Genomic DNA, 22,736 nt, shown 5'->3' on the forward strand with positions numbered 1-22,736 from the left:
TAAACTAGTGCATAGAATAAGAATTAAAAATATATATGCTGAGGAAATCCCCTGAAAACCAACATGACTCATTTTTGACTAGTTAAATGCAAAGTTCTGCATTGCATGGCAGAAGCAAACTTCACAAAATCAATCCGGGCAATTACCAGGTCATGAGCAGTTCTGGGGAAGTGGGCTATGGGCTGAGCATAATTCAATGGTACCTTGTCACTGTAAAAAAACACAAGTCTCATACTGGATATATAAGCACAAGTGTCCCATTGTGAAAACATGAGATAATTCTGCTCTGCTCTGCGGCACGACCTTCTCTAAAAGCCCTCAGTGGAACTGAACTCCCTGTTTCGGGCAATGGTATTTCAAATAGGATCTGTATGACAGGCAGACCAAGCAGAGAAAGGTCAGAGGAGGGCAGTCAGATCTAAAACAATATTATTTAATGGTAGAAGTGAGGAGGTATGTATTAGAGCATGTATGACTTTCTAAAACTGAAGATGAGGAAGAAGTGGAGAAGGTTGCCTGAGAAAGCTGTGGGTGAGAGCTGAGAGAGAAGCAGCCCTGCAGCCCCAAGGTCAGTGCAGCAGGAGGGCAGGAGGTGCCCCAGGCAGGCAGCAGCAGTTCCCCTGCGGCCTGTGGAGAGGCCCCTGGTGGAGCAGGCTGTCCCCCTGCAGCCCACGGGTCCCACATGGAGCAGATCTCCACGCTGCAGCCCGTGGAGGAGCCCCCGGTGGAGCAGGTGGATGTGGCCTGGAGGAGGCTGCGGCCCATGGAGAGCCCCCGCAGGAGCAGGCCCCGGGCCGGAGCTGCAGCCCATGGAGAGGAGCCCACGCAGGAGCAGGGGCCTGGGGGTGCCAGAATCCCGTGGGAGGGACCCCACGTGGAGCAGGGGCAGAGAGTGACCGTGAAGGAGCGGTGGAGACGAAGCGTCAGGGACTGACCGCAGCCTCCATTCCCCATTCCCCTGGGCTGCTCGGGAGGAGGAGGTAGAAAAGGGTGGGTGGGGGGAAGCTGTTTTTAGTTTGCTTTTAGTTTCTCACTGCTCTAGTCAGTTAGTGATAGGCAATAAATTATATTAATCTGCCTACACAGAGTCCGTTTTGCCCGTGACGATAATTGGTGGTCAATCTCCCCGTGCTTATCTCAACCCCTTAGCCCTTTCCATCGTATTTTCTCCCCCTCTTCCTTTGAGAAGGGGGAGTGAAAGAGCAATGTGATAGAGTTCAGTTGTCTGTCAGGATGAAACCAGCACAACCAGAAGCCTTCTCCCTGTAGAGCAGGTGCATGCCCTGCAACTGCAGGCAGTGTTTTGGAGAGATCAGGGCATAAAGCTGGACTCCTGGCTTAAGGGGACTATGATATTTTATGTCAAAATGCAGTGGAGGTGGTTCTTCCCTAACTTCCGATCTGCCATAGCAGAGAGACCATCGCGAAAGATAACATAGCTGGTACTGGTGGAGAAGAACAGATTTTAGCAGGAGGAGGGCAACAGCTAATGTTCTGGGAAGCAGACAATTCCTTTATGTCCCTTGGAATATAAAGTTGAGGAGGGCTGTAATGTACCATAAAATTTTATCAACAATAAATCTGTATGTCTTGCTGCCTGGGAAAGCTGCAAACTCACGTCCATCAGTCTATCTTTGGAAGGTAACTGTGAGGTCTCCCAGTTCAGAAGTAGGCTGCCTCTACTTCACACCCAAAGAAGGAACACTGACCCTGAATTTTTTGTACTTTTTCAAAGATAAATCAGTCTGCCTTAAAAAAGGTGCTGTCTGTACCCAACTATCACCTTGCCATCTTGCCTTGGAAAATCAAAGTGTCTATGTTTTCTGCAATAATGTAAGCAATTATGGAAAATGGGCTGGAAGGGTCCTTTTGTCCATGGAAGGACATTTCTGGTGAATGCCTTTCTCAAATGGTCTTAAAAATCTGTGGCAATGAAGATCCTGCACATTTCCAACGCAGCCTGTTCCAATACTTCATTATCCTTTCCTGCAGACAGCTTTTCCTGACATCTAACCTCTATTTCCCCTGCTGTAGTCTAAGGACATGCTTTACACAAGACACTTCTGTGTACATAATACACTATTGATTCTTCTTTCGAAAAGGCATGATGATACTGTCCTTATCAATTTGATCATTCCTAAATCTAATGCTCCCTTTTCCCCCTTTTCATAAACATCTGTAAGGACACCGTGCAGCCAGTGCACCATGCAGCCGCGGCGATGTAGCCTTTGAGCCCTCATAAAGTTGAATATGTAGTGAATTATTTCACCTCTTCATTGTCAGATAAAAATGAAAGCCAAAGCAGACTCCGATTACACATACCAGCCATAGCAGAAAGAGCTGTCAGCTCAGGCTTCATGCACAGCTGATTGAAAAGCTGATTGATGCACTTAAAATATGCATATATCAATCATTGCTGAGGTTAAGAGCTCAAGGGGAAAAAAAAATGAAAATTTCTGAAAGAAGGAAAATATTTCTCCTCTCCTCAAAAAAATAGAAAAGGAAGCCATGAGCAAGGCATGTTGTGGATGTCCTCCATCCTTCTGTGCTCAGTGTTCCCAGTAAGCTATTGACTGTCATGTTGCCTTTCACGTGTCTGGTGGCAAGGTCCAACCAGTGAAAATGGCATGAGCCATATATCCGTACTGGGGATGGCCACCTGCAGCTCCCTCTGTGGTCTAACAACCCTGTCCTTATTCCACAGCTCATCTGCCTCCATCTCTCCTATTAGGCAGAGAAATTTAATTGCTCAGACTTCAGACCAGGTCAGGCCTGTCCCAAACACTGCTAGGGGATCTCAGCTCACAGAAGGTGGTGGTGACTGGCCATGGCTCCTGCCCCTGCTGGGAGCTGTGGTGAGACCTCCTCAAACCACATGCAGACCTGTGGTCTCCACGATTCAAGCTGCGAAAGGTACAGAGCACAGAGATGGACAGAGCAATATTTTTAGCCTTGAATTAATGCTTGATAAAAGCCATGGAGAAACTCTCATGACTGCATCCGGATGTTTTTTCATCCTCAGAAACACCTTCAAACCGGCTCCAGTTTGGAAGGTGAAGATCATATAGTAGTTAGTTAAACAGCACACCTGATTAATAATTTACCCTGGCTGTTCAGGACTTAAAGCCTTTATGCACAGTGACTCCAGAGCCGTGCAAGCCATGCGCACCGCGCTGGGGCCCACAGACAATGCTTTGCACGGGTCAGCCATGGGAATGATTTACAGCCACTTCGGGCTGGAATGCCACAAAGCCTGGAGGGAGTGGCAAACCTTGCTAGCTACGATCATTCATCTCTCCTGTCTCTTTGTAAGTCTCTAATTTTAAAAGTCGGTTTCTTTCAAGAGCCATCATTATGTTTTCAATCTTAAAACCTTTCGGTTTCTCTGGGGAAACAAACGAGGGGGAAAAAAAAAAAAAAGAAAAAAAAACACAACTTTTCAAATCTCAGGAGGAAATAATGGGTTTAGTCTGACAGTTTCCTTGTAGGAGAAGGATTGGTAAAAGATTTCCAAGAACAGACTCAAATCAGAGTGCATTTTGTGTTCAGCAGTATTCCCGGGAAATTTACACACCTGTCACCTAATTGCCACTTCCTTTGTAAAACAGAAATGACAAGCCCAAGTCATTTGCTTTTATTGTTGTTGGTTTTTTTCTTTCTTTTTCTTTTTTCTTACAGCAAAGTGCTTGACACCCCTTTGAAAAGAAATAGCAGATTTCCTCCACACTTCAGGATTCAGCACAGGCTGCGCTCTTCAAGCTGCAAGCAGAGAGGGTTTCCTTCCAGTCGCAGTGTCAGAAGGTACCATGTATTATTAAAATCCAATTTCAACTCCTTAATCTCCCAGGCACCAGATGGCCAAACTCTGTTTTTCCAGCGGTGTGCCATCCCGGAGCAGAGCTGGGATGGGCTTGTCACATGCTTCAGGCATTGTCACGTCTGTCTAATTAGAAATTTCTACTGTCACTTTGGTTTATAAGTAGTGGAAGCCTGTTGGCCATTTCAGCCCTAGCACATCTAAATGCTTTGCAGGTCTCCATCCCAGTGCACAAACATTCCCGCGGTTGTAGAGATCCGGGTTAATTCTTGCAAAGCTGAAGTCAGCCTTTGCTGAGCGGTGGGAATGCAATTGGGGCTGGACCTTAATATTCGTCCCCTGTTCCTCTGCACTAGTCACAAAGCCATGAGAAAACAAACAGAGAAGCAACACTCACAAAGATGACATTCCCAAGGCCTTTGCAGGCTTCTCATCTAGAGACCGAAAATGAGGTTTGGAACAGTCTGTCAAACAATAAAAAGAGAGAGGAATCGAGGAGAGAAATTTCCCATATCTCCGGAGTGCTGGTTCTGCCAGGGAACATTTCTTTATCTTTTTCATCTCTATGTCTTGCTCACTGGCATTTTCTATGCTCTGTTACATTTCCCATTGCTTTGTAACTGAGGATTTTAGAAGACCAGACAACTCTCAAGCTGGCAGGGCAACAAGGACTAGAAAATTACATAGGACGTGGCTTGGACAGAATTTAGCCTGATGACCTCATGGCTGCATTGCAACCCCTTCCGAAAAACAGCAGCCTCCAGATCACCTACGGGACTGGGTGCCCCCTCCAGAGAACTGTCCTGTGGGTGCCCCTGGGACACTGGGATGGGGCAGGCAGAGCTGCTGTGTGACTGTGGGGGAGATGGTCCCATGGGCTGCAGCTCCTACGTGATGCACAACTGCACAGTGTCACCCCAGGGAAGGCTGTGCTGCCACTCCGGGCTCTGAAATAGCACCCATGGGCTTCACCACTGAGGGCTCCACACCTCTGAGGGTTCCCTGCATTTTCCCCAAATAAAGATGGAAATAAACCCTCCCTGCAAAAAAGTCCCATGGACCCTCCTGCAGGTTCTCTCTACTTATTCCCCCCAGAAAAGCAGAAATTAAACTGAGTTTCTCATCCGTACTGAGGGGTAATGAGATTCCCAGTGGGAGGGAGGACTAAGGAGAACCCCAGTCATTACACGGGTCATCGCTCGGGGATTGGAAAGCACTTGAACTATTTGGAGGCACAGCCTGGCCCCGCCTCACGGCTAGCTCACTGAGCTCAGTAGCATGGCAACATGACTGAGCCGTGCCTCTCCAAGCTAATACCGCGTGGAGAGATTAACTGCAAACAAACAGCAACAATAACGGGCTCATTGAAATGCAGGGAGAGCCCGGCTGGAGCTGAGACGCTTCCACCGCCGTGAAATACCCCTCTGTCCCGTCGCTTCGAGCTTCTCCTCAGGCTGCTGGTCCAGGTGCCCCAGCGTTGCCCAGTCCCACGAAGTCCCCCGTTACGTGGTGGTCGCCAGCAGCTCCACACCTTGCCGACAGCAGCGTTGTGGGATGGTGGGACGATGGCAGGGAAGTCCTCAAACTGGCCCGAAGCTGGGACAGGAGAAGTGGAACGGGAAGGGGGTGAGATGCTGGAGGCAGGTGGCGAGATGGGGTGCAACTGCCAGCAGAGCTTCTGCAAGAGGCTGACCGACACACCACACAGAGGGGACTCGTCCCCTCCTCCTCCCCGCAGGCCCCCAGCACAAGTTACACAAGGCCAAACTTCAGATGTTTCTATTTTAAGAGAAACCAGGGAGGCTGGCAACTGCAAAATGAAAACGAGGGGAGGGAAGAAGTTGTCTAGCAAAATTAGCAACACATTTTCCTCCCTGCCTTCCAGAGTGCATGCCCCCTTCCAGCAAGTTGGGGTCTGTGCAGCATAAATTATTCCTGTCTAAATTTGAGCCTGTGCTGTTGTTTCTGCCAAGTGTTTACACTTGAAGGCCGTATTTTTTCAGGCGCAGATGACACTGGATGACATGTGTCATCACAGTGCGTGTCCTTGAAAAATATGTGCTGTACGATTGCTCTGATGTCCTCCAGGACGTGCTGCTCTCATGTGCAGAGACAGCGGTTGGAAGGTCTTGGTCAAGAGACCACTCAACGGGTCTGCCGTGCCAAAGCTGGATTAGGAGCTGGTGAAGCTTCCTGCTGCCAAGTGTCACTGAGTTCACAGATCATCGCGGAGCTGTGTGTGCCTTTGACTTGTACAGATAAGGTCTCTGGGCACCTTCTCCCTCAGATATCTCTGCATTGTTGCTTCCCTCATGAATGAGAGCTGTCCCTCACACTGCAGTCTGTAAGGCCACAAATTCATCCTCTGTCGCGGGTTCCTTAACATCCTGAAGCTACTTCAGGTGTGCTCCTCGCAGCACAGCAGCACTAGCCATGGCCCTAAGGGCAAAGCAGAGGTGCCAGCTTGTGGTAAAATATTTGATGGCTATTTTCATGTTCCCAAACTCACATTCCTGTTCACCCTTTTTGGCCACATGCAGCACCGAGACTGGAGTGCTTTGAAAAGACTAGGTGATCCCTTTATCGCTCACATTCAGATTTCTGATCAACAGTGTGATCAACAAACTCAACAATTCGATGGCTGTGCAGGTCTATTTTGGTTGTGCCAAGTAGCAGCCTTTTATGGCTGGGGATGTGGCAACTCTATCCTGTGATCAAAACAAAGATCTCTGAGTTGGGCAAGCTCGTCTGGCTCCTAATCAGCTTTGGCCTTTACCCCCTCGTAGGTCTCTGCCCGCTCTGAAGCATGCAGATTAAAATAAACAGTACATTTAAAGAGAAATCTTTGTGCCCCCTGGTACGGGGAAATGTTTTAAGTTACTGTCTTAAGCCCCGGCATGTCAAGGTTGGAAATGTTTTCGTTTCATTGTTCTGGCTCCCTATGGCCAAAGTCAACAACAGGCTGATGTGAGGGTTTGATATATGGCAGCCCAGCATGATCTCATCGTTGGGAGGTCATGGGATTAGTGCATAAAACGGTCAGATATGATTAATATTAGGCAGTACGCCTGTGCAGAGATGTAGGGGTCTGTCACTGTGACTACGGATGGAAAGCCCAAGCTGGACGAAGGTCAGGCAGGGCATCATGACTTTCCATGCAGTCAAAACCAGAGACATCCTACCCCATGTGGTGCTACTGGAAGAAGAAAGCCACTTGTCCCAAAATGCCTCTCAGGGCCATCCGTCCACCCCACACACTCATCTGCTCCAGCAGCAGGCAGCAAATGGAGGAGCACACCTGGGCTGGGGAGCTGGCTTCTGCTGGTCTCTGCTATTTTTACGCAGTGGCTGTGAAAGCTTCCAGAATGAGACGCATGGCCACAATTAAACTGAACGCATCTAATAGCAAACTATATCACAAATCACTTCATATTTCCATGGGGCTTGCTGGAAAAATAGCTCCAATTAATGAGGTACATTGTAGACTTGTTTATATTCAGCCAACTCTGTTCAAGCAACAAATTATCTGTGCGTGAATATGAGGCCAAATTCACCCTGTAATTTTTCAGTTAGCCTTATTTTACAGCATGGGCTCTTCCACTGAGTTATTCGTGGAGCAAAACCTCCCTGGTTCCTTCCCTGTCCTCACTCACAAACTCCAGAGGCCTTGACACGCATTGCGCACCCAACACACCATGCACAGACACTGCTTGGTACTACCTGTTCCCAACTTCAGAGCCAACCAGCAGAGGACTCAGTCATCTTTCTGACTTGGTTTGCTTCTCCCTGGACTCTTCAATCTCAGAATCACAGGATCACAGATGGCTGAGGCCGGCAGGGAGCTCTGGAGGCCCCCGTCCCCAAGCCCTGCTCCAGCAGGGCCCCCCAGCGCAGGGTGCCCAGGACCCCATCCAGGTGGCTTTTGAAGATCACCAAGGAGGAGACCCCACAGCCCCTCTGGGCAGCCTGGGCCAGTGCTCAGTCATCTGCACAATAAAGAATTGCTTCTTGATGTTTAAACAGAACCTATTGTGTTCCAGTTTGTGCCCCTCTTGTAAACCAAAAACCTCTTGCTTGCCAGAAACTAAGCAGAGATGATATTCTGGAGTTAGCTGAGAGCAGTACAATTCACTCCACTTCACAAGTGTGCACAAACTTGAAGCAACAGAGTTTGGAGGGCAGGAGCTGGATCCTCTGTACCACCTGCCTTCCAGCATCCACAGGAAGCATCATCCCCAGCATGCCTGCCCAGGCAATCTGGGTCCCAGCACTGTAATTAAAACCATATAATGGTAAAGCGCTCTGCCACGAAAAGCAGCAGAGGTTGCATTTCATCACTAATCCTGTGGTTTTGCTCACAGCTACAAGTAGCGTTCCCAGTAAAAACGGCACGAGCAGATTTTTGTGTGCTCTTCATTCAGTCGAGTGGGAGGGTCTCTGGGCTGGAGCCTTCCCAGGCTTGAGTATTTTGGGGCAATTTGGGCCTCATAATGATATTTCACTGCATGTTTCAGAACAAGCCAAGTCTCTCCCTCAGCCGCTCATTGCCATGGGCACAGAGGAATTTCCGTGCAAGCCACAACGAGGCAGGGATGTTACAATCCTGAATTAGGACGAATGTCCGTTACACAGTGTCTTCACTCATGCCACATAAGCACAACCTTGAAATGTCAAACTCCTGTTTACCCTTCCCTAAGCCACTGGAAGAGACCTTCCAGAGCAGTACGGCAGCAGAAGAGCCCATTCATGGGCACCGATCCCAGATGCACACCTTGGCAGCCAGTCACAAGCAAAGGGACAACGGAGAGATTCATTTCCATGGTAATAACTGTGCAGACTCTATATATTTGTAACCTCCCACCTCTGTCCTGAAGAGGAAAAGATAGCATAAACAGGCCAGCCAGAGAAACAAAAAAAGAAGAGCGGGACCGTGTCTGTGGAGTTCCACTTGTTGCTCAGATGCCTTTTATTTTTGGTGTCTGTCCCAGCAGTTTCCAAGAAATCTCCTCCTATCCTATTTCTATGGGGAGGTATAGTGTTACAGTTGAACCCTTCAGGCGTGAACATCTGAGGACAGAGTCAGGCCACAAGGTCAAGCCTGTGTTTATAATACGAGATGGGAGCAGAGCCAGGTCAGTGGAGCAGGCTGCACTTTCCTGAAAAATTAAAAGATCCTCCGAGGGTCCATGGGACTATCAAGGTTTAAAAGATCACAGCACAGCTGAGGTTGCAGAGGACCTCTGGAGGACATCTGGTACAACCCTTTGCTCAAGCAGGGACTCCTAGAGCAGGTTGCTCAGAACCGTGTCCAGGTGGCTTTTGAAGAGCTCAACAGGGAGGACACCTCACCTCAATGCCACCAGACACACCGCACCCTTACCTGAGCAAATGAGCACCTCTTGGTAAGGCTTATTAGCCTGCAGGCAGCACCATGCAGCAATGGTAATATCGACCCTGTGCTAAATTTGCATTAAATCACCTTGGTGGAAAGACCCTCGTTTTATTATACCAGAAAAAGCCTGTCAGATAACATTCATCTTTACTTCTACAGGATCAAAGCATAGGCACCTTTTGTCATTTCAGATTTTTCTTTATGTTAAAAGTCATATAGCTTGTCTATTTCTCCTTGGCAGTGAGGTCTAAATAGGACAGAAGGAAGACATTAGCAGCACATATGGGGAGCAAACTTACTCAGGAGCATTCCTGTGGGCAGAGCTTTACCCAAGCACCTTTTTTATTTTTTTTTTTTTTTTTAATAAATGTGTCTGAGAGACATTTTCATGTGTGGAAAAAAACACCTCTTAGCCTCTTTAGTTCCACCTGTGGCCTGTTCATTTCTCCCATGGAGCCGTAATCCTTTCCAGTGGTAACTAGTTGGGATGTCACAAACAAAGGATTATGCCTTCAGGTGAGGCAGAGCTTCTTATGAGCTTACTGTTAAACTATTATAGAGCCTGTTCTCACGCAGAAATTACACACACATACAGACACGTGTGTTATTTAAAACAGAGCAGCAAGACTGCAGATGGATGGATCTTCTAGCTTGGAAAAATAGGAGTATTAATTATTCTTGCTCCTATGTAGTCATGCAGTGCTGAGGTGGAGAGGGCCATGGGGCATCATTTCATCTTTCAGGTGTATTCTTAAAACACACCACTTAGCAGGAGGGCAAAAGCTGGTGCCAGATGCGTTTTCTTCTGGTCAAGTGGCCAACGCTGGGTTTGATTTGGCATTTCAACAGGCTGCTGATACCAACCCGGCAGTCAGATTATTCCGTTTGGTTATTTCTGACCTTGTGCTAAAAATTTCAAAAACAAAGTGCACTTAAATGTTTAATGCACATCCTGCTGACACAGCACCTCTCCCTGCGGGAGAAGCCATGCTTGAGGAGGGACGAATGAGAAAGAAGATCAGTAATTTTTCTCAGTTGGATAAACACACTGACTTCACATGCACATGATAAAAAAAAAAAAAAAAAAAGACATCAATGTATGGCGTTTATTATTTGACTACAAGCCAGAATGTCACTTCTAAAAATAAAACCAATCTAGCATGGGAAACCTCATAATTTTTATCATGATAATTGGTAAATCAGACATCTCTCTAATGTTTCTCTTCACAGAAAATTACAGCTTTGGAGAAGAACACGTCATTGCGGAGAAGATAAAAGAAAGCATTGAAGAGCTGACACCCCTGGCTGGAGAGGTTTGTTTTCACTGATAATGCAACCTTTTACCAGCACTTAACTGATTTGAACCACATGACATTCAAAGGAACATCATTTATGGAGCTTAATCTCCTCCAGGACTCAAAGCGGCACAACAAATCTCGCCCTTTCACAGCATTTACCACCAAAACGTGTAACGTCTTTAAAAACACAAACATGGAGGAAAATCTGCCACAATCACGTGTTTCCTACCACTTCACCTCTGGAGAAAGAAAACACGCAGCCCTGACACCAAACCAAGTGGGGTTTTGTGTCTGTTTACTAGCAGAGAGGGTGAAAAAAGGCGGCTGGGCCTGCAAGTGCTCAGAGCAGGCCTGCGGCCTCAGCCACCGCTCCCATCTTGTATTCCCCCCCACTCCGAAAGGGAAGCCAGACAGCTGTTTCAGAAACTTTGAAAAACCTCATCAAGAATTTAAAAAGAAGGAGGAGACAGTGTGAGAGCGTGTCTGTGTGTGTCTCCAGGTTTTGGCCTGTTTCCAGCTGGCTGTCAAAACGGTGCTTGCTCTCTTCTTTGTTCCCAATCTGTAACATAACCATAAAAACAAAAACCTAAGCAATGTATTAATGACTTGCTTAATTTCGCTTTTTCCAATGTATTCAGGTACTCAGGTGGCCTCAGAGAAGTGTCACTGTGTAGTTATAAATAAAAGAGAGAGAAATGGCCCACCAAGTAGTCTCCAAAGACACAGCGTGCACTGTGGAAAAGGACAGAGAAGCTGGTGCAAGTTCACCAATGGCAAATAACTCTACGTTTTCACACCTACAGCTCACAAAAATGAAAAAAAAGAAAAAAAAGACATTTCAGTTTAAGAAGAATTAAGTGTTCTCTGAAGTTTCTTTCTGAGGGCCTGAGAGCATGAACGCAGACAAGAATTTCCAAGAAAACGTGATGTGGTTGCAGGCGGCCTTGGGTGCCCAAGGAAACCCCTGACCCTTCGTGGCATCAGATGCTGCATGGTGACAGAAGAGCTGTGGTGTTCTTTGATCCTGAAGGCAAGGCCTGCTTTTTAGAAACTCTTTTCTTAAGAAAGCAAGGCCCAAGAAAGGCATTAGGAAACAGTTTTTGGTTTGTTTCATTACTTGACTGAATTCTGGTTAATATTTAAACAAACAAACAATAAAAAACAGCCCTGAATCACTCAAAATCCATTCTGCTACTCAGATCTTCAGAAGCCAGTTCAAACATTGCATCGTGCCCTTGACCCATCACTTTGCAAGTTGCCCATAAAAAAAGTTGCACTCAGTGGGGGTTTGAGCTCAGCATCCAGCAGCACACATGCAAAGACACACACCATTTCAGTACCTGCACGGCCAAATGCACGCCCTGTTTTAAGTGACACAAGAAGACACTGACGTGATTGTGTTAGAAACTACAGCAAATATTTTTAGTGATGCTTTTCTTTCTTCTTCTTGCAAACGATGATTTCTTGTGGTACTTTCCCCAAATATTACTCATTTTCTATCACTGAGCTGCAAGAAATCATGTGCCTTCTGTCAGAAGAAATCAACAGAAACAGAACCTAAATCCTGACTTCGGTCCTTCTACAGAGGGGGATGGGGCTAAAAAAAAGTGGAGTTTGAAGTAGCCTAGTATCCAGCTGTATTTTATGCTGGTTTTATTGGAGCTCCTGTCATTATATATCGGTGCAAATCCAAAGGACTCTCCTAAAAGCTTTATTTGCTTTGTGGTGAATTCTTTATCCTGCAGAAGACCAAATTAAGAGCAATGCTAAGTGAACTACCCAGTATTTCCCAAGACATACCACGGGCATTTTCAGCTTCAGTATCCACAAGAGTAGTGTGATGCTTTTGCCTTTTAATTAACCTAAGCTAGAAGAAGTAAAGATCAGAGCTCCTGCTCTGATCTCTGATGGGAGAGACCAAGAGCTGAGGCAGAGCTGCTGCCACCTGCCATACCCCCAGCCATCAAGTCCCCATCACCATGAAAAAGAATGTGCTTTCTTGCCATCAGTGGGTGAAATCAGAGCCCTCGTGCAATTTCTGCCAACAATTACTTGATCGCCCTGTTTCCGTGAAGGTCTGATGATTGCAGAGCAGCGCCTCTGCCAGGGGATTAACCTGTTCCTTAAAAACAGAATGCAACAGCTAAGAAAAAAAGGTGAATAAAAACACCTTAGAAGTACATGATTTGTTTTTATATTCGAGTACTAAAATTGCTTCGTATCAAACAAGCCAGGCTAATAGATATGGCAAATTAAATGCTAAGTCAATGCTGCCTTGGACTGCTGCTGCAGCTGTTAGTCTGGTTTTTGAAGCCACCAGCTTGCGGGGCCGGACGAACACAGTTTGCTGGATGCTCTCACGGCTCGTGGTGCAATGTAAGCACAACACTTGGAATACAATCCACCAGTGTCCCCACGCCAGATCCCATAACCTACTTCCTAGGCCTGCTGCCAGTGTTGTGCTATGAGTCACGAAGAGAAACAAACACAAGGAATGTCAAATTAAATAGGACACAAGGCTTTCGCAGTATTTAAAAGCGGAGCAGTTGTGCCGCAGAGTACAAACCTCCCTGGACTCCTCTTGGACCGATTCTCATCTGGGTAATAAGAAACATCCCTTTAATTAGTTCCACCTAATGAAATTCATAAGACAGGGAGTGGGAGTTTTGCTCCTGGGTAGAAACCGAAAACTTCTCTCTGCTCAAGCTGCCCGTTTTCTGCAGCAGTCATTAGCAAATTTTATCAAATCTCTGTGTTAAACAGTAACAACTATTGTTTGCCCAGAACACAAGTCCATTTATAAGCTGCAACACGACACATTGTGGAAACCCCAGACTGAAAAGCACTTCTTAAAAAAATAAAATAAAAAAAAAAAATAGGACTGGCAAGAAAAAGTAGTTTCAAATTGTCAAGAACATACAATGGAGAAACTTCTACCTGATCTTTCAGGTTACTGTGATCGGAGAGCTTCCTGTATCTTTGTGGGGTGGGGAAAAATAATTTACTTATTCCTCTTTCCTGCCAGTTAAGGGGCACCCATTGCCTCTCCAGCTGAAGCTCTGGGTGGGTCGTGCTTGCGGCACCGAGGCCAAGCAGAAGAAATCAAGGAAGCCTCAGGACTCACGTTTGCTCCTATGGAAATATTGACCCACAAGGGTCCATTTAAATCCACTTTGGTGACGTCTCTCATGTCAAAGTAATATCCATGGCAACAAAGAATTTCACTGCAGGAGAGAGAGTGCATCCAGAAAGAGCATGTAATCGCCGCTTATTGATGACCGAAAGCCCAAAAGAACAAGGTTTGGACTTTTGGGTGCAACACCAGCACCCTGCAGAACACCAGAGCCCTTTATCAGGATGCTGCTTTGCAAGTGCAGATCACAGAAGACAGGGAAATGGAAGCCCTGCCAGCTGTTTTCCTTTCCAAACTTTTTTGCAAGGTGTCATGGCTCACTGTGCATTTGTGGTTGCCCTTCAAGAAGGTAACAGAGGAGGGGGAGAAGGAAGGAGCAGATTCTCAGCTACCTTTTGAGGCAGCAAAAGCACAAAACACCACAGAGACAAACCATCGGGATGACCAGGATTCCAGTACCAACTCTTTTCAGCACCCACTGAGGCCCCTTGCGTGCTTTCCTCGAAGCGGCCGCTGACCGATACGTTCATCCTGTTGTTCCACGCTGGGTCCCGTAATTACAGAGCCTGACTTACAGGGTTAGTTATAGCTACTATTATGGGAAACTGCGACGCTGGGCACAGCTGCAGCGCTTGCTGATGGGGGAAGGAGGGAGGAAGACGCACACTGCAGCCTCTCTGCCGGTGCATGAATACGCGCTGCACGGGGCAATGCTAACGGAGGAAAAGGAGGAAGCCACAGCCCCCCAGGGTCTTCCCCAGACTCCTTCCCACTTATAAAGCCACCATTGATTTGGGCTGCGAGGAGTAATTTTCCATTTTAGGGCTGTGGAGTAATTTTTTCAGAGCATTCAGCAACAGCTCAACCCCTGCTCTCAGGACCTGCTGGAGAAAGGCACTGGCACAGAGCGTATCTCTCCGTGGTCCCGCAGGATCTAAAGGACTGCTTTGCAAGCAAGTTATCAATGAATTCTAACTCACGAGTCTCTTACCATGACCTGAATCCCTGCTGCCTGCTAGGACTTGCTTTGCTCTCCAGCCTCCTTACTCCTGTCTCCACACTGTTGAGATAAAAAGCTCCCAGCAGCATTGCTCAGGGCCTCCAAGACAAACTTCCTGGGGTGCTGGAGTCCTTCTACCTTCAAACCAGACCCAGCACTCGCTTTTAGCCTCGAATACCTGCAGAGGGCGGTTACGGGGGAGCACAAGGGTCCCAAGGCTAAATTTTGAAGGAAGTGTTTTGATGCAGTGACCTGCCTAAAACACCACGCAGCCCCATGCAAATGATTTGATCGATTACAAGTTGCGTCAGCCCCACCCCACTGGACAATTTTTGCCTACAGTGGTGCTGACAGAGCACCCATCAGCTTCATTTCTGAGAACCCATAAATGCAAGAGCTAAAAGGTCATCACCCTCATAGGGGAAAGGAGGGAGCCTATTTTTGAAGGCCAAAGTGGCTCTGTTATCAAAATCAAGGTACTCAAAGGAGCATACGCTATCCCCTAAAGTATAGGACAGAGTGGTTATGGGATTTTCTGCCTTGGAGATCATTACGTGGCACCTGGACAGGGTCCTGGGGACCCTGTGCTGGAGGGCCTTGCTGGAGCAGGGCTTGGGGCCGGGGACCTCCAGAGCTCCCTGACAGCCTCAGCCGTGCTGTGGTGCTGTGACACCTCCTGCAGAAAAGTCTGGGGGTGAGACTTCCTGCAGGGGTTTCCATTTCGGCTGCACCAGAGGGTGGCCCCTGGCTCTGCAGCAGCCGTGATGTATTACCCACCCAGGTACTGACCAGCCTCCACGCATCAGCTTATCTGCTTATCTGCCAAGGTCTGCTCCCATGACCCTTTGTCCCTGTTGGCGTGCTGAATTTATGTGCTTTCTCTGATGTATCGCTACATGAAACTGAAGGTGTTTTTTTTTTTTTTTTTTTTTTTTTTTTTTTTTTTACTGTCATTGCAGTTAAAACCATTAAAAAAAAAGGCAGAACTGTCTCGCTTGACCAAGGACAGGTGAGATGCAACCTTACTCTCTGGTTTGGAATATATCCTATTTCAGTTGATCAAAGCGGCTTTAGGAGTTGCGTTTTTAATATAAATTTGGAAGAGCTATAAGGAAAAGTCAGTGCTGTCTCAGGGGACGCTGGCCTGAATTTAAAGAGACCTTTCAGTTATTGGAGCTCAACTACCTGAGTCACAACGAAAATCTCTACTTCAGTGATTCTCAGTAGGTTTAAAAAAAAAAGCAGTATCAAAACAGGTTTTTATTATGGTTAACCCTTTTGAGGCTTGCAGCTGGAATTATGGATTTAGACATACGTTTAGATACAGTTGCTGGCTGCTGGTATAAACAGCATTATTTTTTTTTTGAGTCCAGAAACTGATGGCTGGTTGCCATCTGCCTCTGGGGTCCTTTCTCCCAAGGAAGAGCAGGTATTTATAAGCCAGCACCCGCTCATTTGCTTGCCCTTAATAGGGCAACACACTCCCAAGCCCATATATCAGAGCTGGGCTGGCTACAGAAACCAAGCCACCTCCTCCTCCCGCATCACACCCCATAACGCCTCCCTCAGCGGTGGCCAAGGTCCCGCTGAAGCAGCCCAAATTTCAGGCTACTCAGCAGCCCCAGCTCTCAGGGGAGCACAAGACATGGGCTGGAGCAGCCTTTTCTCTTGTTTCTCCCCGGAGCTGTTAAGAACCAAGATGTAGTTTTGCAAGAGGGCAGCTCTTCCCTGGTTATATCCCCACCACCCCGACCCTGAGCAGAAATCCCAGGCCCATAAAATTAAGCAAGCCTTTCCCACCGGGCACCCTTGGACCCCACGGTGGGATGCTCTCGGTGAAAACAAGAGGCTCAGAACAATCCCTGTATGAAAGCAAGCACCGAGGTTCCCCGGTCCCAATTTTCTCTTAGCTGCAAGACGAAATGCACCGGCTGCGGGTGTAGCACAGTAACCTATTGAACCAGATCACAGCAGCTAGCTACAGAGAAGCCTAGCAGACCGTTGGAAATTAAGCTAAATATAGCCACACATTAAAAAAGAATGGTAATTTAAAGCTCTGAGCCTAATTCATGAGAGTAGAGAGGCGAAAAACATGGGGTGTCCTTCAGATGATGCAACTGTGAACCGGAGAGCTTTAACCAGCTCTCTCCAGAGCTACAGAGAGGAATGAAGGACCTTTGCTGGCCCGAAGGACATTTCTGCTGGGGACTCTACCTACCAGATACAAAACAGGACCCTCACGGTGGTCCCACAAGGTTAAATTAGTTTGCATAAAGTCTTGGGGGGGGGGGGGGGGGGTCACAAGCGATCCTCCCTTTCCAACCCCTCTATACTGTGTGAATTTTCTTCCCGTGATAAGGACTGAATTACTCTGGGAAACTTCAAAGCCATCAAATAGCTCGTGTTTGTTGATGTTTGTGTGCTTTGAGTGGATTTTTCGCTGCTTTTCCTAGTCACCACGCGACAGTCAATTAAAAGGCACTGCTCTTCGTAGCCTCTGCTGCAGCATGAAGTTTATTGTCCTATTTATCACCATCGCGCTGCTTTGGGCTGAATTATTTATAGCGCTGAAAAAGATGAATTCAGTGGTAAATCCAAACTGGGTCACACGGATGTCTTCTCAGCCTTGCGCTTCAGAAGTCTGGGCTTTGTTGGCTTAACCGGATGGAGCACAACCATCCTCACCCCCAGCAAAACCTACAGCTGCATGCACCCAGAGCGCTCCCTTCCTGCCCATCCCTGGCACTGGGTTGGATGTGTAGGAAGCAGATCATCTCCACAGGTGACTTGCCCTTGTGTTTTTTACCCATGCAGACTAAAATATTGCGATGCGGGAGGTCACTGCAGCACCCTCAGCAAGAAGCAGGGGTGCAGAGCAGCACCGCTAGCACAGGGTATGGCAGTACAGCACGAGCACAGCAGAGGTCAGTGGTGCTGCCAGCACCCCAAATTCAGAAAGCATCCCCATGGCTTGAGACTTTAGTTCTGGGCATAGAAGAAGTGCTACTTAAGTATGGGGTTTTTAAAAGCATTTCCAGCTCTAAATCTTGAGTTTAGTAATCCTCCACCAAGAACAGCCAGTGCTCCACGCTGCCTCTACCTTGGAAAATGACAATTCAATTGTTTCAAAAATCAGAAGAGTCGATTTTTACATGCAGGTTTTTCTGCACCACCACACACAAAATGCTCACACCTGGGGGCTCCCCCTGGTTATTTTCCATGCCAGAAAGTGAGGAGCCCTCCTGCGTGCACCACTGCTACCTGGCCACCCTCCTGGGGACGGGGCCATCGATGGCCATCCCGTTTACCAAAATGTCTTCATTGCCCCTGCCAGGGAATCTGGAAACCATCTGAAATCCCAGGAGAGGGCATCACTGAAATGCATCCTGGAGACTCAGGCACCAGGTAAGAGCTGGTGAGGCTCCCACTAAGGGCAAAGAAACATTAACCAGGGCTTCAAGTATGAATCATAAATAACGTCAGGGTCAAAATGCACTTTGGGGCATGTGTCAGCAGTGTATTTGGCACACCTTCCTCGCCACTGCTGGGGAAACTGGAAATGTGCAGCAAAGCCTCCTGACCTAAGAGGTGATAAATACCAATTTGTAATGCCAAAAGAGATTTTATTTTAATTAACCTCTTAAGCATTGAAGTTTTATACTGTTTTACCAATATATACGTTTGCATGTAATGCATTTAAATTCAGTTCAAAAATACTTGCATGAAGTGAAGCGCTGCTCCCTCCACTCCTTAGAGAGCACTGGACATGCTGACTCTGGTCGTTGTCAGATTTTTTTTGGACGGTATCACAAGGTTTTGGAGCTCTTGTGCACAGACAAAGGTCACAAACAAACGCCGGGTTCTCAGAAACACCCATCTGAAACTGAAATGGAAAACATGTTCCTTGCCATGATACCAAGGGGCAGTAAAAATGAATCTTTTTCCTGCCCTATTGCCATTTTCTCTCCGTGCTGAAAGGGCAAGAGAATTTCATTCTTTTGTGAGAAAATCTGTAGTAATGGCATCATCTAATACAACAAAAGAAAAGACAGGCACAAATTTTATGATGAATTAGCCTATAGAAAAGTTGGGAAACAGCCTCCAATTTTAAAGAAGTGCAATGATGTTTTGTGGCCATCTGATGCAATCACCTTCACTCCAACGTTGCCTGGTACAACACTGACATCTTGCCCTCAACAGTCAAAATCTGTTGGCTAAGAGACCAAACAGAAATAAAGAGGAGGGTTGGCATTTAAGTACAGCAGGATGAGGAGTTTTAGCAGCAGCATTCTCGCTGAGAAGCATGGTTTGAGTAATCCCACGGCTATTTTCAAATTCAGTCTGAAACTACTTAATAGCTGCATCGAACAATGGAATGCAGACCAGATTCACTAACCTAGGCAGCAGAGGCAGCAGCAGACAGCTTTAATTAGCAGTTTAATTGGGCAAAGGTGGTCATCCCAAGGATGTAGACCATGGTCTTCCTGCCCAGGAGCACTCCAAGCAGCACACTTGAGGGGGTCACCTCCTCCCACACCAAGGAGAATGTGCTCCATCTCTCTTGGCCTCTGTTTAAAATGGAAGAACATCTTCATGCTAAATCCTAAGATATTGGTGATCTGAAACCAAACCTTCAAAAAAATTTTACGCTCTGAAAATAACCTGAGGTTTCTTTACGTCGTCTTATGAATTGGACTACTTCAGGATTCTTCAGGGCTTCGCTGTAACTGAAGAAATCCTCCTTGTGCCAGTCCATCCACGAGCCATTCCCACAGGAAATGCAGGTATTTCACCCCACATGCTTGCAGAAGCAGCAGAGTTAAAAAGGCACCCTGTCCTGAGCCAGTCACAGGATCAGCACAAACACTGAGAGCAGTGATTTTCCTTTATCTTCCCCCTAACCAGGGTTACATTTACACCATTCAGGCAGATCACGAAGTATTTAAGCACTGTCTTGTACTACAAAGTGAAGGAGACTTTTTTTTTTTTAAACACCATGCTAAATCCTCTCACCAAAAACAACTTGCTACTGTGACCACTTAGAGTTTCAGCACTTCAGATACTCCTCAACATAAGTTTATTTTACTCATCTGGCACTTATTTTACACAAGAGCCCATGCCCATACATAGTCTATGCAACTTCCTTTATGTATACATTAAAGATGGAAAAAATTAGACCATGCCAAAAAAGCTGTCTTACTAGGCAGGAGCCACTGCCTGAAAGGGTGTATTTAGAAATCGGAGAACAATTTAGGAACAGGGTCACAAACACAAGCCAGAAAAGTAAGGAGAAGCAGGGAGAGGGGAATTTTCTTGTAGGTATTGAGCACTTCCAGACTGCATCAATAAATAACCAGACGGACACAACTTTTTCACCTCCCCAGGTAACAGCAATACCTAACACTTAGGTAGCATTTTTCATTCATCTGTCTCAAATTGCATCACAAGGAGGATTAGAGCACTACATTCAGCCTTCCTCCCTGCAAACTGATGCGCAGAGCTGAAGCCCAAGGTCATGCAAAGGCAGGCACTAGAAATCAACGTAGGACATGGACTCGAGTCCGTTGTCACAGATGCTGAGTTTGGACCCTGGTGTCTTCTCTTCAACCCCATGAGCAGTCTGTCAACTCCATGTGGGCAGCAGAAGGGGGTTCCTGCAGAGCAGAGCTTCCAAATCTGTTGTCTACACCAAGAAGGAATCGCAAGCAATGCAGCCACTTCAGCCCATGGTCTCACAGAAGAACTGAGGCCAGCGGGCACCTCTGGGGATCATCCCATCCAGCCTCCTGCTCAGAGCTGGGTCAGCTACAGCAGGTTGCCCAAGACCACATACAGGTGGTTTTTGAACATCTCCTAGGATGGAGATGCCACCACCACTCTTAACAGCCTGTGCCAGAGTTTGATCAGATTCACAGTTAAAGTCTCTTCTTATGTTTAAGAGAAATGTCCTGTACTTTTCATACCTACTGCCTCCTGGCCTGGCGCTGGGCACCCCTGACAAGAGCCTGGCTGCGGCCTCTTTGCCCCCTGCCTGCAGGGATTCACAGCCCTGGGTGAGATCCCCCTGAGCCTCCTCTTCTCCAGGCTGAGCAGTCCCAGCTCTCCCGGCCTCTGCTCACAGGAGAGGTGCTCCAGGCCCTTCCTCACCTGGGTGGCCCTTCACAGGGCTCTCTCCAGCATGTCCATGGCTCTCTTGTACTGGGGAGGCCAGAACCAGACCCAGTACTCCAGGTGTGGCCTCACCAGTACTAGGCAGAGAGAGATCACCTCCTTCAGTCTAAGGACTGATCCCAACCCTTTGAACTAGCATTTAGTCCACCTCCCCGTCCGCCTACTTGTCCATACCCCATCAGTGATGCTTTCATGGGAGTGTCAAAGGCCTTGTAAAGACAACAGGCAACATCCACTACCCTTCCTTCAGCCACTCAGCAAATCTCCTTGTAGAAGACCATCCAGTTGATCAAGCATTTCTCCTTCATAAATCCATGCTGATTCCAAATACCTTCTTGTCCTCAGTATACCTGGAAGGAGTTGCCAGGCTTACCTACCACACCACCTTCCCTGGCATCAAGATGATGTTGACTAGCCTGTAGATCTCCAGATCCTCCTTCCTGAAGATAGAGGTGACATTTGCATTTCTTCCAGTCCTCAGGAACTTACCCAATTTCCACTTGCTTTTCAAGACATTCAAGAGCAGCCTCACACTGACACCGGTCCATTGCAGGCCAGATACACCTAGATAGCTTGGGGATTGCAATATCCCAGCCCAAACTTCTGCCTTTGACAGAATGACCTGCCCGAGTAGTTTATACTTGTTCCTCAACATCTTTAGAACATGCAAGGCCTGCTAAAACTGTATGACTTAATCCTAAATAATGACTTCACAGCATGCCTTGGCTTAACACAAATGGGGGGAAGCAGAGAGGCACCCAGCTGTGAAGAGCTGACAGAGGATCAGTGCTGACAGCAGGGACAGCACCTCCCTTCCGCACAGGGCCAAACCATCCTCCTCAGGTGCTCCTGATGCAAGGATTGCAACATCAACATGTTAAATCAGGCACAAATACCAGGCCTGACCAAGTCATACTGGTTGGGAAAACACAAAAGCACACCACTTGTTCCTCTTACTCCTCTCAGAGCCACAGACAGGAGTCACTGAGCCATAGCATGACTTTGCACGCAGTAAAGCCTAGATTGCCCAAGTTGCACCATCACCAAAACTGAGCACAGAGCTATGAAGTCAGATTTTTTCCCCCTCTCAACTGTTCTAGCTCAATTGATGAGATGGATTTAAAAAAACTAAAAACACAAAGCCCAAGGGTACTGAATTTAAACTAGGCACTCACAACTACATTCTCAGTGGCTAAGTCACAAAAGAAGAAAGGTAAAAATAAAATTTCAGAAGTGTGAAAGTTGTCACTGGAATATTTTTAGCTGAAATGAGTCACAAAGCCTGAGAAGTCCTGAGAAGTAGGACTTTCTTTGCAGTGCTATTGGGAGGGAAATTAAAAAAAATCACAACACAAAAAGAAAGTTAAAAGCTACAGAGAGCTTAATACACCTGTTGCTTCCGACATGATGCAAAAGCAAGTTTTTACACAGAAGTATCTGAATATAACAGATTAAACAAAACCCTTTCAAACCAGAAAAGAACAGGGAAGTCACAGGGACAGGAGAAGCCTGTAGGTATTTGACTGCACCTAAAAAAGGTCATTATGGCAGCTTTTATGGCAGCTTTCCTAACCAAAGGCTGAATTCAAAGTCGAACATCAGGAAGGGCAACATGAAGTCCAAATGTGACCTAGAAGAGTAGGAAAATAGAAGTGGGAAACAAGAAGAGAGAACTTCCACTTGTTGACCATGATTGCAGTCCAGGATTTAACAGAGCCGCAGCACATCTCCGCACATCTGCTGTAAGAAGTGACAGAAAAGGTTCACTCAGAAAACAAGAGCAATTCTGCATAAACCAACAATGATTTCCTAAGACCTGTGTTGCATACATGCCAATCTTGTACAGGCCACCCCCAGAAGCAGCACACCTCTTCTTACCTACTCAAAAAAATATTATTAAAAAAAGACTTTCTTCTGACAAAGCT

This window comes from Cygnus olor, chromosome 1, assembly GCF_009769625.2.
Source record: "Cygnus olor isolate bCygOlo1 chromosome 1, bCygOlo1.pri.v2, whole genome shotgun sequence".
Taxonomy (NCBI): domain Eukaryota; kingdom Metazoa; phylum Chordata; class Aves; order Anseriformes; family Anatidae; genus Cygnus; species Cygnus olor.